Below are 17,727 nucleotides of genomic sequence, written 5' to 3' on the forward strand. Positions count from 1 at the left end.
CGAGGCTTAAATTTCCACCAAGTTGCTGTTTGCTTACAAGCTTCGAGTCAATGAATTACTCAAAATTTTAAATCTATGTTTTATATGGACTATGGAAGCCGATCTTTTTGGGGTCGTCGCTCGTCAGCATAGAAAAGGGTCGTTTTTTTGTCGATTTATCTTATCTCTCGCTAACACTCTTTTGAATTTTACAGTGGCCCTAGAATACGGAATCAAAGAGTGCTTACCCTAATCAAAATGATCATAAATTATGTAAAAGAATACCCAAAAGAAAAAAGTTAATGGAACGTAAAATTGAATAAAAAAGAAACATAACCGCATAAGCGGTCTGTACATGATATACGATACAACAATGATACTGTTGTACGATTGGTAGATAGGAGTAATAGATTAGTTTCAGCTGTCCGAAAAAGTAATACTACTTGCAATTAGTAATTGCGGCTAGTGCCAGCGAACCATGTGGCCCATCCTGTCCAGGACTTTGTGCTGGATTAATTAATAAGGCTCCAATAGCAAGTAAACTTTTTTTTAGGAAATTTGTTGTTTTTTAATTCAGAAAATGAACAAGGCCCAATTAAAGACGTCCATCTATTTTATTGTTGTCTAGATTAAAATAATAAAAAATTTTAATATTTTATATTTTTATTGTATAAAACTAATTTTTTAATTTTTTAATTTTTATTTTTCATCCAAATAAATTCTTTAAATTTTAATTTGTATCTAAATAAATTTTTAACTTTTAATTTATAGCTAGATAAGATCTTAACATAAATTTGATTTTTCACTTGAAATAAGATAACTTGGATATAAATAAAAAAATTTTATTTAGGTATAATAAAAATATAAGAGCTTATTTAAATAAAATGATAAAGTTCAATTATTTTTTTAATATTTTAATCTATTGTTTACTTAAAAGTTGCTATGATTTTATATTCATGTCATATAAAATATTAATAATTTATAAATTTATATTATATTTTACAAAAAAATTTATGTGTTATAATTTGTATTTATAAAAAAAATTAAATATATATTTTTTATTTTTTAAACTCATATATTATTTTTATTAAAATTTTAAATCGAGTTATTTTTAAATTTTTTATATCATTTATTATATTTTAAATTATTAAATCTATAATGCTACGTTAATTAATATACAACTAATTCTTACCACTAGCTAGGAGGCACGTAGCAGAAGAGATTCTTTTGGTGTGTGTATGTGTTTGGTACATATCCAATTCTTAAATATTGATCAGCAAATTAAGTATAAATTTTCGGTTGGTTTAATGATTTTGAATTTTGTTAAATAATCTATAAAAAAAAAATTATACTTTTTTCCCTCTTCTTCAAATGTCAGAGTCGTAAGCAAAAGATGTGAAAAAAGAAATTAGATATGTTTTGTTTAATTAGTTATTATAGACCAATTAAAAATTTCTCATAACAGAAGAGAAGCGAAGGTAATTAATCCCCGAGAGCTGTGATTTCCTAGCTTTAAGATGAAACAATTCAAACTGCTGTGCATTGGTATGTTGGGGATTTAGAGATTGGTAATAATGATTTTAAACGTGCGGCAAAAGAACTTTTTCTAATTTTTTTTTAAATGATATAATTTGAGGATAAGTAAAACGATCACAAGTGATAGAAATTTAAATTTTAGATTTGTTAGATGTTAATTTTTAAAAATAATTATATTAATAATTAAATTAAGCTTCAATTTCAATTTTAAATAAATTTTATAAAAGCATGGAAATAATGATATTGTTCTCTATAAATATAAGGTTAAAATATTAAAAGAGTTCTTCAATTTTATCACTTTATTTAAATAAATATTTATATTTTTATTATACTAAAATAAGTTTTTATTTTTTGATTTGTATTAAGTAAGTCTTTGTGTTAAACAAAATATTGATTTATGTTAAGAGTTTATTTAGATACAAATTAAAAGTTAAGAATTAATTTAGATATAAATTAAAGTATTAGGGCTTATTTGAGATGTAAAATAAAGATTAAAAATTTATGTGAATGTAATAAAAATGTAAGTGTTAATAAAAATAAAAATTAAATTATCGGTATTTTATCGATAATCCATCGATAGTTATCGATAGAAAAATTCGGTCAGGTAAAACTATGTGGTACTAAAGATAATTTTGGTAGTGTTAATTGTTGTCATCTCATCATAATCATTGAATTATTAGTTTGCAATCAACTTATAAGGTATACAAAGACATTGATGCATGCATGGCTACATCTTGCAACTTATATATTAGTTTTTTATTATTCGTAATTTTGTTTATTCTCTCCTTAATTTATATATAATATCTACTGTACATCATCTTGCCATCTATATATATATATATATATATATATATATATATTGTCAATATCGCCTTCAATTAACTCGTGTGAATTGAAATCAAGTTAATTTCTACTGAAATTATATGCCATAATTATATGTAAAAAGCTATCCTAATTACTACTTGCTTGCTCATGTACTTTTTCATTTTTATCATTTGCATAGAGAGTTGAACCTGATATATAGATATACATATATACTTGATCAATGAATAAATATAGTAACCTTTGTCTAAATGTTTATCCGGCGGGGAATATAATTTTGATTTTATAATGAAAAATTATGGCTTCTTGAGTTTGAGGGGAGAATAGATATTATGTATATAGTAACTTGAATCAGCCAAATAAATCACTGTAAAAAATGTGCTAACAAACAGTCTCTCTCCATTCCTCCTCCCCCATCCCAGTCTCCCACTCACCAAACAGGCAGCTTTTTGCTTGCAGTTTACATGATGATCTTATATGTAAATATAATATATATTTTTTCTAATCAATGTTTATTTGAAGGCCAAAAAAATGATAAACTTGAATCCAATTCATGAAACATTATTCCTTTGTAATTAGTTACTCCTACATTAATTGTTGACCAAGACCTCCAGCTCGGTCCTCAATGACATATTGTTATTCTAAACTGATGTTTAACTGACCTTAATTAGAAAAAAGAAAAAAACAAAGAAGAAGAAGAAGAAGAAGAAGAAGAAAAGAGATAATGCAAGTTGGCTTTATGGTTTCCACTTTTCATCATATTTCTCAAATTGGCAATGAGCACAATTTACCTGGCAAAGTTGGTTTGGCGTTTGGCATTACCTTTAGAAACGGAATGACACCTGCCATTTTTCTGGTTATGTACACGCAAGTGGCATTGTGTGGATGATGCGGCATTATGGCTAGCAGGCTATCACATGGAAAACTACTGTGCTGAATATATATATATGAATGCACACGCACAGTCACGCTATCTTCAAATGGAGGAAAAAGATTCCAAAGGCCAGACGGTGAATTGAAAAGGAGAATATGCCTTAGTTGCAAAACTCTAAGCATTGTCGCTTTTAATAGCCTCTGACCGATTTACAACACCATGGCCACCCAACTAAAACACTTGTGTTTACCTAAATTATGTTCAATTCTTTGGCTTAATTTTCATTTTTCACTTTTTTTTCCACAACAAGTGCTAAAACAAATATCCCACTAATATATTAGTTTACTTAATTATATATATATATATATATATAAATAATTAAACTTTGAAAAAACATACAAATTGGTATCTAAATAATTAAAATATATAATTTGCAATATAAACTTTCAAATTAGATATAATTTTAATTCAAAATTTAATATTGTTAAACTAACTCGTTTATATAATATTTAACTAGCTAGTATAATTTTATTATATATATATGCATATTATTTGTTAAATAAACTTCCATTTGTTTTGTGAAAATTGACTTCTAAAATATGTTTTCTGAAAAATATTTACATTTTCTGAAAAAGTAAAATAATTTTTGTTATTTGGATGAGTTAATAAAAAATATTTTTTTTGTTATTTAGTTGTTTTTTGAAATTTTTGTTTTTTTAAATAATATTGACATAACTATTAAGATATTAAAAATGATTTGTTATTAAAATATATTAAAATAATTTATTATTTAAATTATTAATATTAAAAAATAATTATATTTTAATAACAATATTTATATTATATTAATATAAAAAACACTTAAAACAAAACTATTTATTATTTATATTAATATTTTAAATAATTAAAATAGTATTACTATTTTTAAAATATTATTTTTATAGAATAATATTAAAAAATAGTAATATTTATTATTAAATATTAAAATTATTTATACTATTAAGATAGTTATATTTTACAATGAAAGTATCTATTATTAATTCATAACACAAATACTATTTATTTATACATTTTTTAAAATAGTAATATAAATAGATATATCAATAAAATATAAAAATAATATATTTTAAATTGAAAAATGTTAAGGAATTATTAAAAATATTCATATTATGAAAATAATAATATTATATTATTTTACATTAATTATTAAAATAATAAAATATTATTTAATATATTATTTATTATTAAAAGAATAAAATAATACTATTTATTATTGAAATATTAAAAATATTTATGTTTAATAATATATAAAAATAGAAATATTTAAATAAAAATATCAACATACTGTTAATGTTAATATGTTATTAATATGTTAATATTTTAATTAAAATTAAATAAAAATATTTTATTAATATAATAATATAGAAGGTCAAGTCAAATCAACTTCAAATTTAAAATATCATGTCCAATGTCTAACTTGAGTTTAATTATAAAAATATTTAAAATAAAATATTTGAAGACTTTTAATATTAATATTTTAAATTTTTAAGTAAGATTAAATAAAAATGTTTCTTATTAATACAATAATATTTCATATAAGGTCAAATTAAGTTTGAGTTAAAAAAATTCATGTTAAAGATCTAACTTGAGTAGAGCTTTGCTTATGAGCTTGGACGTAGTTCTACCAATAGATTATTTTTTTTTAGAAAATTATTTTTCCCTTTTGAAAAAGGAAAGACAACATAAAAAAAAAATAATTTCAATTTCCATTAAACTGTAAGATATATTCTATTGATCAACTAGTTTTTTATCCAATAAGCACCCAAAAATACAAAAATTATTTTTCAAAAGTTATTTTTTGTGAAATAAACATAGCCTAAAAATATTAAATATTTTGTAAAAACATCAAGTGGATGCCACATGATAAATAATAATTGATCGATTTTTTACCATTTTTATGATTAAGATAAAAAATATATTTTTAATTTATATTAAAAAAAGATGTTATAATATATGTGTTGAATATATAACTTGATAATATTGATCAAACGCTATATATTTGTAAGTTGGTACAATTAACGAGATTAGAGTTTAAATTAACATAATATATAATTTGAAAGTTTAAGGTACAAAATGTACATTTTAATTCCTTAAATACTAATTTATATTTTTTTTTTCAGAATTCAAATATAAAAAATATAATTAACTCGTTTGTGAATTACATTCCTCTGTACTTCATGCATAATTATTGCATCAAATAGATAAAAGAAATGTTGAGAATGATCCAACAAAATTTGATAATTTAAAAAATGATACGATGACCTGACATAAAAATAATACGAAATAAGACATAAAAGTGATAAATTAAAATTAAAAAAGTATATATGGATTTAAAAAAAAAACAAAAAAAATGCATTTTAAATTTTTTGTGTTGACACTAATTACAATATACAGTTTCTGTATAAAAAATGATAAAAATTATTAATATTTTATATGATACAAATATGCAAATGATCAAATTAAGATCCAACTGGCTAGCTGGCTGCTAAGGTTTTGCTATTGTCTAGCATGTCTTAATGGGGAGAGGGAATTTGATGATATTAATCACACACACATTGTTCTCATCCCAAAAATAAAAGAACCTACTTGTGTTAGGCATTTCAGGCCAATCAGTCTTTGTAATGTCATATACAAAATCTTAGCAAAAGTGCTATTAAATAGACTCAAATCTGTACTACCAGTATTCATAAGCCAAACTAAAAGTGCTTTTGTCCTTGGGCGTCTTATTTCAGACAATATCTTGGTCGCTTATGAACTTTTGCACACTTTGAAAAGCAAGAAACATGGGAGGGATGGATACTTTATTCTAAAGCTAGATATGGGCAAAGCATATGATCGAGTGGAATGGAACTTTCTTGAAAAACTAATGACTAGGCTAGTATTTGACAAAAAAGGGACTACTTTGATCATGAAGTGTGTTTCATCTGTGTCCTATTTTATTCTGGTTAATGGTGATATCACAGACTCTTTTAAGCCTAAAATAAGCCTCCGGTAAAGAGACTTGCTTTCTTCATTCTTGTTTCTAATGTGCACAAAAGGATTATCATCACTGTTGCATAAATATCAAATGGAGGGATTGCTGAATGGCCTACAAGAAAGTAGGACTAGACCTAGGACTACTCGTTTGTTCGTCGCCGATGACAGTATCCTAATTGCCAAAGCAAGTAGAACGGAGAGCAAGGTGATGAGGTACATGCTGAGGAATGAAGACAGTTTGGGTTAGTGTATAAACTTTGCTAAGTCGGCTATTTATTTTAGCAGCAACATAATGAAAAGCAGTAAGTTAGAAATCAAAGAGGCACTGGTAATTAAAGGCACAGCAACATGGAGAAATACAAGGGGGTATCATCAATGGTGGGCAGGGATAGGAGGAAAGCATTCAGAGAATTGAAAGACAGAATGCACCATCGCCTAGCAGGAAGAAATTGTCAATGTTCTCTTAAGGTGGCAAGGAGGTCCCTAAAAGCTGTGGTATGGGCAATCCCAACATACACCATGGGATGTTTTCGGCTACCAAGGACATTTTTGTATGGAACTTAACAGCATATTAAGTAATTTTTTGTGGAGGCAGAGCAATGACAAGAAAAGAATCCACTAGCTTAGCTGGGAGAAAATGTGTCGGCCAAAAGCATTAGAGGGGATGGGGTTTTGTCAGATGGAAAGTTTTAATATGACAATGCTGGCAAAGCAAGGGTGGAGATTATTAATAGATCCCACAACATTGGCGCATCAAATGCTCAAGGCAAAATACTTCCCAATGACATCTTTCCTAAACTCTAAGTTGGAACATAACCCTTCCCTAACGTGGAAGAGCATTTGGGGATCCATACCAATATTGGAGCAAGGCACCTGATGGAGTATTGGAGATGGGAGATCAATTCCGGTGTGGAGTGATAAATGGGTGCCTTTCAATGAGGGCTTCTTAATTCGATCACCAAGCCGAGACTGGATGGAGAATGAATTAGTGGAAAATTTAATCGACGATAACTTAGGGAAATGGAAAATGGAAAATGAAAAATGAAAAATGAAAAATGAAAAATGGAGCTATTACAGGAGAGGTTTTACGTGGATGAAGCAGAAGCCATAAGCATAATACCACTAAGCAGGAAAGGTGGTCCTGATATTATGGTGTGGCATTATGACAAGATTAGGAGATATTCAGTAAAAAACGGATACAGGCTGATTTGCCAGCGAGAAGAAAACAACATGTCACCTAATAAAGAAGCTGAAAACAGGTTATGGAAGAAAGTCCGAGCTGCACCAGTTCTAAACAAAATAAAAATCTTCATGTGGCGAGCTTGTTGTGGCATTTTGCCAACCATAGATAGTCTAGCACGAAGGGGAATTAATGCTGAAGCGACTTGCAGTTAGTGTGAAAAGGAAGCAAAGACAATATACTCCATGCTCTTAAACGCTGTGACGTGGCAAGAGATGTTTGGCAACAACTCCACTACACATGGGAAGACATATTGAGGAAGATACCATGGAGATAGAATGGTTGAAGGAGTGGATAAGAACAATCAATCAAGAACAGTCACAACAGTTGGCAGTAACGAGTTGGGTGAACTAGACGAACAGGAGCAAGGAGACACATGGGGAGGCAAGAACTCCAACATCCCAGGCAGATTGTCGAGATGTACATTAATGAGTTCAACAATGCACAGGAACGAGAAAGCCAAGTAGCAAAAATGACAGATCATAGATGGAAACCCCGTGACCTGGTCTTTACAAAGTAAACTTCGATGGTGCATTGGACCATAAGGAGAAAAAGGGAGGAGGATATGTTGTCATCTGTGACTCAAACAGCCAATTTATGGGGGTATGTGCCATTAAGTTTGATAAGGTTGATAATCTGTTTGTGGTGGAGGCGAAAACGTTTGTTCAAGCGTTAAACTTTGCTAAAGATATGGGATTTCAATCTATAATTGTTGAAGGGGATGCGTTAGCAATCTGGAAGAAAGTGCATCAGCAAGAGTCTGATTTCTCTCCTATAGGTATGATACAGGATGAGGGTAGGAAATTAATAGATAGTTTTATCATCTGTGCATTGATGCATGTAGGACGAAAAAGGAATGCAGTTGCTTATTGTTTAGGTAAGTATAGCTTAGATGCAAATATGGATAGCGGCCGGATAGAAGAACCCCCTCCGTATTTATGTAATGCCTTAAAAGACGGATTTATTTGTTAGTGAATGAATGAAGACATTTACTAAAAAAAAAGAAATAATTACCCCATAAAGAAGAAGAAAAACATTTGTTTAACCATAGTTAACAGCAAAGGCAACTATAATAAAGATGATCTAACCCAATTTGGGCTTAAGGTTAATGGTTATAAATAAATATTCTCCACCCTCTTTGCTTTCTTGAAGTTTTAGTTTAGATTTGTATCGGAAGGCACTTCCAGCATGCAATAAATACTCAGTGCTGCTGCTGCCAAAGAAAGAAAAGACAGTACTCGTACTAGTTACTAGATTGAATCATCATCATGTTCAGCACCTTTGCGCGTCACATCCAAATGCCGTCTCAACACGTCACCTAGAAATAGTAAAGAGTGGCCGGGGACAACAAAGAACTCCCTCTTATTTAACAAAAAAAAAAACTCTCCTCCTTTCTCTCTCCCTGTCTGTCTCTCAAAAAGTTCCTTCAATTTTCTGATTTTGTCTCGAATATTGTTCATTCCCCAGGGCTAGAAGAAGAGTAGACGCAAAAAACACTCAATCCTCTTTAAAATTTACTTGTAATTAGCTCAAGGTTGCGTGATATTTTTTGCACAGAAGAAACTTTGAATTTAACCTCAAAAAAAACAAAGGGAGGAAGAGAATATAAGTAAAATACAAGTCATTAATTAAAAAGGATAAAAGGCCAAGAATGAGAGAATTGTCTAATGTTTTTTAACTCCAATCGCACATGGGTTCTTGGGTTTTCGCCTTCTCTCCACATTTTTGTTTTTCTTTTCAATCGCATGCTCTCTTAATGTAACTCTTTTCATTTTTCTCTCTCCTCTCAACACTTGGCTGCTTCACATTTTTTTTTTTATTAAAGAAAGATTTTCTCATTAGCATTTGAAGGTTATTGACTCAATTGTTGAAGAGAAAGATATTCTTCAGATCTACAGTGAAAAGGGTTTTTGAGTTTTGGCTGTTGTCGTCAACCTTTTGCTTCTTCTTCCTCTGAAGACTCTGTTCTTTGCAGGATTGGCTATGATTCAATCTCAAAGGTTAGCTTACTAATGTGTTTGTTCAATCGTGGCTATTGGCGAATTTCACCTTTTTTTTGTTGGTCCAATTTTTTGCATGTTCTGTTTGATGGATCTTATTCATATACCAGCTTCATTCTCTTTAATTCCCTGTTGCCTCTTGCTTAGAATGTGATACAAAAAAGAACGTGATACAATTCAGTTGATACTAAAGTCAGCTAAAAGTTCTTAGTTTTTAGCCAAATTTAGCCTTTTTGTTGAAAATTGAACAAACATAGAATTCTATCAACTTTTGGAGTTTATTTAACTTCCGTTGGTTAAAAGAGATTTCTAAAGTCTATTTTGTTTTCAGTTGATGTTTTTTTCCCGTTGGTCAACATTTCCATCTTCTCTTTTTGATAAACAGGTTAACTTGTTTTTTCTGCTTCGTATGATTTGCTACTATTAACAACATTCTCTGTTCCAAGAACTGCACATCTTTGTCGTATGATTCACTTTCAAATAAATTTGATTTGGAATGAAGTAGTACGGCTGGACAAATCTAAGAATCAATTGGTTTATTTTCAAGGCTAAAGCTCGGTGCTTTATTTTTCTTTCTTATAACTTACCGTGGATTACAACTAATAGTCTCATGCATGTTCTGTTCTGATTAAAAGATGCTTTATGGAGATAACTGGACATACCTGAAGTATATACGGGAGCAGTGAAGGGCAGTTTGGTGATCTTTTGTTGTTCATTTATGTTCTGAACATTTCAAACAAATTAAGTAATTTCCATGTTTTGAGAGATGGTGACTGATAAAATTGAAGACATGGACATCGAAGTCCTTTCTTCAATGTGGCCTGAAGATATTGAACACGAAGCTGGAAAGCAATTTAATGTAGAAAAGCCAGGAGGAGACCAAGACACGTTGGAGGAGGTTACAATTGTAGAGGAGCCAACCATAGTAGATTTCAAGCATCTTTTAGAGCTAACTAATTATTCTGAAAAGGGCTCGTCTCAGTTAGCATACCTTGTAAAACACTGGGAATTCAAGCAAGCAAATGCTGTTCGTCTTCTTAGAGAAGAACTTGACAATCTAAGTAGGCAAAGGCAGGAATCTGAGCTTAAGAAATTGGAGATATTGGAGGAACATCGTTTTGAGGAGGAAAGATATGGAGAAGATAAACGCCCAATTTCCATACTGGATGAAGTGTATGATATATGGCAAGAAGTTCCTCAAAGGAAAAATGATGTTGTGGTTCCAAATAAAAGAGTTGAAATTGATGCTGAATATGACACTGTCAGATACTGGAAACAGCGTGTCATGCATTTGGAGAAACTGTTGGAAGCAAGCATCCAGAGAGAGCAGCTACTTAAGGAAAAGTTGCAGGAAAGCATAAAAAATCTGGAAAGACAGTCCTCACCGGTAGAAGAGTTGTCTCAGATTCTTAAAAGAGCGGATAATTTCTTACATTTTGTACTTCAAAATGCACCCGTTGTTTTTGGACATCAGGTAATCATGAAAGATTTAGTGATATAACATGCTGCCTCACAAATAAACTTGTAGTGCCCTAAACCTATACTTTTAAGAGTGTTCCAAGCACATTCTTAATTCATTGCACAGGTTCTTGAGTGATGTCAATTTCAATGTTGTTAAATATGTGATGTTGTGTGCAGAATGAGATATCATCAAATAAATAGTTTCAGCCAGGAATAAATATGGTAGTTTGAGCTGATGATCATTTGTTATGCAGAGCACTCAAATCCTCAGTTTATAGCTTTTCATTTGCCTATAACTAGATATCAAATGAGTACAAATTCCAAAATTAGCTGAAGTATGATGAGATGTATACACTTTCTTTTTTTTTTCACTTTTGACCATAAATGTATATGTTGATTTTATATTCTTTTCAATGATTATAGTATGATCTTTTAACTAATGAAATTAGTTTGATCAACTTTCAGGATAAAGAGCTGCGTTATCGCTTTATTTATAATCATTTTCCAAGTTTACAAGAGGAGGTAATTTATTGCCCCAGAAGTTCTTATTCAAGGTTTGATAATCTTTTGTCAAGTGTTGGTTGTCAGCACAAATTTTGTCCTCATATTAGAATTTTGCTTCTTTTGTAACTTCCTCCTCACCTTCTTTGTCTCTTCATTCACAGTGAGTAGCATAAGAATTACCTGAAACTTAATGAGTTCTTATTTCAGGACATTTTAGGAAAAACGGATGTGGAAATTTTTACTGGATCTGGTGTTAAGGAGTCTCAGGATTTTAAAAAGGAAGTGATGGAAAAGGGATTACCTGCAAAGAGGGAAATCACATTTGAGACAGAACTATTTGGGTCAAAGACATTTTTGATATATGTGGAACCTGTTTTTAGCAAGGCAGGAGAGACTATTGGTATAAATTATATGGGCATGGATGTAACAGACCAGGTATACTTAGTTTGTTCCTATTGATTTTCTAAGCTATTAATTGAGAAGGAGAAGAATGGATATTTAAGTTTCTGATTGCACAATAGGTAAGGAAAAGAGAAAAGATGGCAAAGCTTCGAGAGGAGATTGCAGTACGAAAGGCAAAGGAAAAAGAGCTGAACAAAACAATACATATAACAGGTTCATTTACTTGGTTACAACTGAATATTTGTGAATTTTTCTTTAGCTACCTTTTAAAGCACTGAAGTAAACTCTGCCTTGCCCTTTTACACTTCTCTAGAGGAGACAATGCGTGCAAAACAAATGCTGGCAACCATGTCTCACGAGATAAGATCTCCTCTCTCTGGGGTTGTCAGCATGGCCGAGATCCTGGCCACCACGAAACTTGACCCAGAGCAAAGACAATTGTTAGATGTCATGCTATCTTCGGGAGATTTGGTTCTTCAACTTATAAATGACATCCTTGATCTTTCCAAGGTTGAATCAGGTTTGGATTTTACCCTTAAATTGCATTAGAAGCTTATCCACATGTTTGTTTTTATTATTTTTCAACTGTTTATAATTAGTTTATTAGAGCTGATTTGTTTTTGTCATCACAACTCTTGAGTTTGACAATAATACTACTGCTATAAAGGAATCAGAAGTTGAACCTAGTGTGAGAGATCTGGTGTCAAAGTGATCTTGTAAGGCATATGTTTCTGATTCATAACATGCTTTTTTTCGTCTCAGAATTTTATGCTATCTGCATCTTCATATTCTGCTCAATCACAGATATATTATCATCTCTTATGTTGGAATTTCTGCTTTTATCTTCTTTTATCTGTTTTTTTAGGTGTTATGAAGTTGGAAGCTACAAAGTTCCAACCAAGAGAGGTGGTAAAGCACGTTCTGCAGACAGCTGCAGCATCATTGCAAAAGATTCTTATCTTGGAAGGACATGTAGCAGACAATGTTCCTATTGAGGTGAGAGTTTTATGATGCATTTGCATCCGGTATTATATTTAGACATTAAAGCCCCTTTCCTCATTCTCTCCTATTTTTGGAACTTTATGCATTGAGATGAGGTCATTGGAGATGTCCTAAGAATTCGACAAATTCTCACCAACTTGATCAGGTACTGAATTATGATAAGTCATGATTTCTGTTTCATTTTTCTATTGATTGTCGTCAAAATATTCTATGGTATAAACAGGCTGCACTGGTAGCATTAATCAGGACTGAATAACTGATCATTCAGAGAACTAAGTAATAAGTGTTACTGCAAGTCTTAGAATATAATGATCCTAACAATTATGCTGATAAGATCTTTTTGAATTATTTACTATTTATTGCTTTCATTACTCACATGCTAAGTAAAACCTTTTAATTTTCTGCTGCAATGCGATCAAGTTCACACATGAAGGGAAGGTCGGAGTAAAACTTTATGTAGTACCAGAGCCGCCTTTTGCAAAAGAAGGATCTCAGCACGGATCTGATGGATCAACTGCTAATCAATCTACTACTAATGTAGTGAAAGAAGAGACATGTCCATCAATGTCTCAAACTAGCAGTGATCAGAAGGGATTTCATGGTAAGAAACACGAAGATTCTTGCCAAAATCATTCATTTAGTGAACCTGGTACTTCAGTCGTGAATGGAACAATAAATGGGACTAAGGAGCAAGCAGAGTTAGCTGAAACAACAGTGTGGATATGCTGCGATGTATATGACACTGGAATTGGAATACCAGGTACATACCTATGCTTATTTTTAATCATTTCATTGTCACTGGAAAATCTGAGATTTTGTTAGATATATAAGTTGATTCACAATGGGGAGTACATGATATATTTTCCTGTCTTTCTTTGACAGAAAATGTTTTACCCACTCTTTTTAAGAAGTACATGCAAGTGAGTGCTGATCACGCCCGAAAGTATGGTAGGACAGGACTAGGCCTCGCAATATGTAAACAGCTGGTGAAGTCTTCCTTCCATCAACAATAATGTTTTATTTGGTTTGAAAATTTTTTTCTGCAGTTGATACTGCCAAATAAGTATTAATCTAAAGCTTATGCTTGTAGCCTAATTGCCTTCCCTCTTCTTTCTTCAGTTTAAAGAAGAGGTCCAATTTAACTATCTATCCTAGTTCTGCACTTAATGGACAGAAAAGCATATAATTTCATATTAGAATATAAATAGTTTGTTCAGTGCTTTCAACATCTTTTAGTTCATTTTTAATACATTGTTGCTCCGCACATGCCAAAAATATCTTTGAAGTTTTATAAGCTAAGAGCTTGTATGGAAAGGACAATTTACAGCATATTACTGTCAACAATAGTAAATTCCAGATCATCCAAAAGTTGGGAAATTTGTGATTCCATATATTTTATGTATGTTTTCCTTTTACTCTGAGAAATTTAAGTTAATATTTGCAGAGATTTGATCTGATGCTCTTGCTGGTGCCAGACCTAAGTCCTAACATCCCACGCATTTGCTACAGGTTGAGCTAATGGGAGGCCGTCTTACTGTGTCTAGCCGAGTGCATTTTGGTTCTACATTTACGTTTATCCTACCTTACAAGTTTTCTCTATCATGTAATCATTCTGATGACCCGGATGACCTCTCAGATATGGCTGATCATGGTGCTACATATGATGATGCAACTGCTGGCTTTTTCCAATTCCAGCCTAACACTTTCTCTGTTTTCTTCTAATGGATCTCGCAGAACTCAAAAATTAACACCACATGATTTTGGCTACGCAAATTCACATAAACTTAATTGGTTCTCACAGAATTTTTATTCATTTCCCATGAATAACGGTCAAACAAAGGAGATGGATTTAGTTGAGGATGCTTGTTCTGTGGCTGAAGCTGTAGAGATATCATCTAAGCCTGAAAGTTCATTTAGACACAGCCCAGACCCTGATAATGTAAGTGCAATTTGCAGAGACAAGGATCATCAAAATGATGCAAATGGTCAGGACAAAGTTTCTACCACAGATGTGTCAAGTCGCTCAGAGACAAGCAGAGAAGTGGATGCAAAAATGAAGTTAACTGAGCCCCAGCCCTCACCTAAGAGGCAGGAGAAATCTGACACTGGTTACCAGTCCAAATTAAACAGCAATCGAGAAGTATCAAGTTCTATCTCAAAGCCTAAGATCCTACTTGTGGAAGATAACAAGATTAATGTAATGGTAACAAAGTCAATGATGAAGCAGTTAGGCCACACAATAGATGTTGTGAACAATGGTGTTGAAGCTGTCTGTGCAGTTCACCACCATAATTATGATCTCATCCTGATGGTAATTCTTTCAGGATCTCTCAATTCCTTCCTCTCTTTGCTCTCCTCCCCATATATGAGTTGCTTCTTACTGGGTTAAAATCTGCTCAAATTTTACCGTTTTTTGAATAAACATTACCATTAGCTTGCCCCTTTTTTTTTTTTTTTTTTGTGATGATGAAAACATAAAGAAAAGCTAGCTGCGTAGTTAGAGAAGATGAAACATCTTGTCTGCATTTGAATTCAAAAAGCTGCTTTATCGACTTCAGTTTATTAGTAAACATTTACTACATTTATCTTGCAGGATGTTTGCATGCCAGTCATGGATGGCCTTCAAGCAACAAGATTGATTCGTTCCTTTGAAGAAACTGGTAATTGGGATGCAGCAGCAAAGGCTGGGATGGAGCAACCTTTGCCTTCCTCAGATTCATTCCAACCAGGTTGTACACTTTCAACGAAGCGGATTCCCATAATTGCGGTGAGCTCATCAATTTTACTGCCCTCAACTTGAACTTAGATAATTTATCCTCTCTCTTCCTACCTATTTCAGTTTCCTTACATATGCTGCATATTTTATAACAAAAAATCTTTGTATTAGGCTGGTCCGCCCCTTATCAAGTCTAGGAGAAACACCGAAAACGTTACTGCATTCTCTTTGCACCTGTGTTTAAAATGACAAACCAGATTCAGCTAATTGATTACTGGGTGTCAGTAGGCTGATTCTATGGTAAATATAATCTCATACAGTTAGCAATTAAAGCTATATATTCTGATTAGTCTAATTGTTACCGCTTATAAGGGGGTAAAGATTGTCTGGTTAGCCAACAGCCTCGTGATGTGTTGGTGAAGTATTGGACTCTTAGTCTCAGTGATTAGAGTTCAATCCCGACAGCCTCAAGTATAAAAAAATTATCTGACTAAGCTGGTCTGTTGGTAAAGCTATTATGATTTTCTTCTGAAATTGGTTTTTTCCCCTTACATAATCAAGTTTAGCTTTTATTAACCTAGAAAATAGTCTTAATCGTACTTCAGTACAGGATATTTGCATTATTCTTCATAAGCTGCAATAATAACATTAACTTTTGTTGGTGCAAATGCAGATGACTGCGCATGCATTGTCACAGAGTGCTGATGAGTGTTTTGCAAATGGTATGGACTCATTTGTTTCAAAGCCCGTAACTTTCCAAAAACTGAAAGAGTGTCTTGAACAATATTTGCCATGATGCATCTTGTATAATAATGCATGTGTATAGATAAATGGCAGCATGATAGGGAAGTTTTGTGAATGCATCATCTTCTTCTTAGTCATTAGTGTCTCATTATAGATTGTATAGTTATATGTCATTTGTTTTTTGTCCGTCTTCAATAACTTTTTCTTCAAGGTTAGATCGAGTTTCTGGAATGAGTTAGCAGTGAGGGCATTAAGGTAAGTGAAGAGAAATATCTGCACGACAATGCATATAAGAAATTTCTGAAGTATACTTCTTTTGATCTTTTGGAAGATATATAATTATTGTTAAATGAAGCAAAGGGGAAACTATGATGTAATGACCTGTTTTTTTCCCCTTCCATTGGCATTGGGGAAAGAGATTTGAATAATGGTATATTATAAGCCAAACTGAAATGGGGCTTAACGCTTGGTTGAGCTCCTTGTTTATCCGGGTCAGGACAACTTGAACCATGCTTCTTCAATTCGCTTCATTTTTTCACCAAGTAAAATTCAGGATTGTCCTTGAAGAATCTGCTACGAGAGGGGAACCTCTTGCAAACGGTATCAGCAAAATGATTAATTGCATAAGGCAGGTAAAGGGATGAGAGATTGAGAAAGAACTCACAAAACCAAAGGCATCAGTTTTGAATTTGAATTTGAATGTTTTTGGGTCCAATCATTTTAGGTAAACTATCTTTGGAGTTTTTAAACCTTGCATGAACTAGTGAACAAAATGCTTATGGAAGTGGTTGAATTTTAATGTGGAACAAAAAATTAGTTAGTTTGTTTATATGAATCAAATTAACAAAGAATATTTAAACGAGAATTTTTGCAGATTTCAATTACTCCAATTAAATAGTATGCATTTCAAACCACATACCCATTTGAAAACTCACATCATGAAAATAAAACATTATTCTAAAAGTAATAACAGCTTAAATAAAAAATAAGTACAAAAATATCTAAGCAATATATGCAATATGTTGTTTTTAATCATTCAAATTAAAACATATATTAGATATTGTTAACTTAAAGACTTGAAATAAATCAAGAAAGGATGAATTGGTTGATGATAAAATTTTCAAAAATCAATACTTAATAAGCACAAATTCTACAAAATAATTTATCTGAGCAAATGAATACAATAAATGAAAGTAAACTAACAATCTTAAAAATAAGAGATAGAGATAGATAATTAGACACCAAGATTTATAGAGGTTCAGTCTTTTTTTTAGGCACCTACATCCTCTCCCTTAGCCTCACTTGCCAAGGAGTTGAATCCACTATGTGTTGAAAGTTACAACTTAGCTTCTCAAAGCTTTACACAATCAACACCACAAACTCTTAAGGGTTATCCTCCTCTTTAAACTTA

The 17,727-nt window shown here is 31.6% G+C and overlaps 1 pseudogene across 1 annotated transcript; it reads left to right on the top strand.

Annotated features, from left to right (window-relative positions):
• Positions 1-9,026: 9,026 nt before the first annotated feature.
• Positions 9,027-16,621, top strand: LOC111302841 (histidine kinase 5-like; annotated as a pseudogene). Its single transcript, XR_016326472.1, has 13 exons — positions 9,027-9,487; positions 10,123-10,961; positions 11,414-11,470; positions 11,660-11,887; positions 11,974-12,067; positions 12,168-12,374; positions 12,720-12,850; positions 12,952-13,000; positions 13,263-13,616; positions 13,739-13,842; positions 14,366-15,167; positions 15,450-15,623; positions 16,246-16,621. The product of XR_016326472.1 is annotated as a histidine kinase 5-like (transcript).
• Positions 16,622-17,727: the final 1,106 nt, after the last annotated feature.

Source organism: Durio zibethinus, chromosome 13, assembly GCF_047325235.1.
Source record: "Durio zibethinus cultivar Kanyao isolate XHJ-2024 chromosome 13, ASM4732523v1, whole genome shotgun sequence".
NCBI classification, from domain to species: Eukaryota; Viridiplantae; Streptophyta; class Magnoliopsida; order Malvales; family Malvaceae; genus Durio; species Durio zibethinus.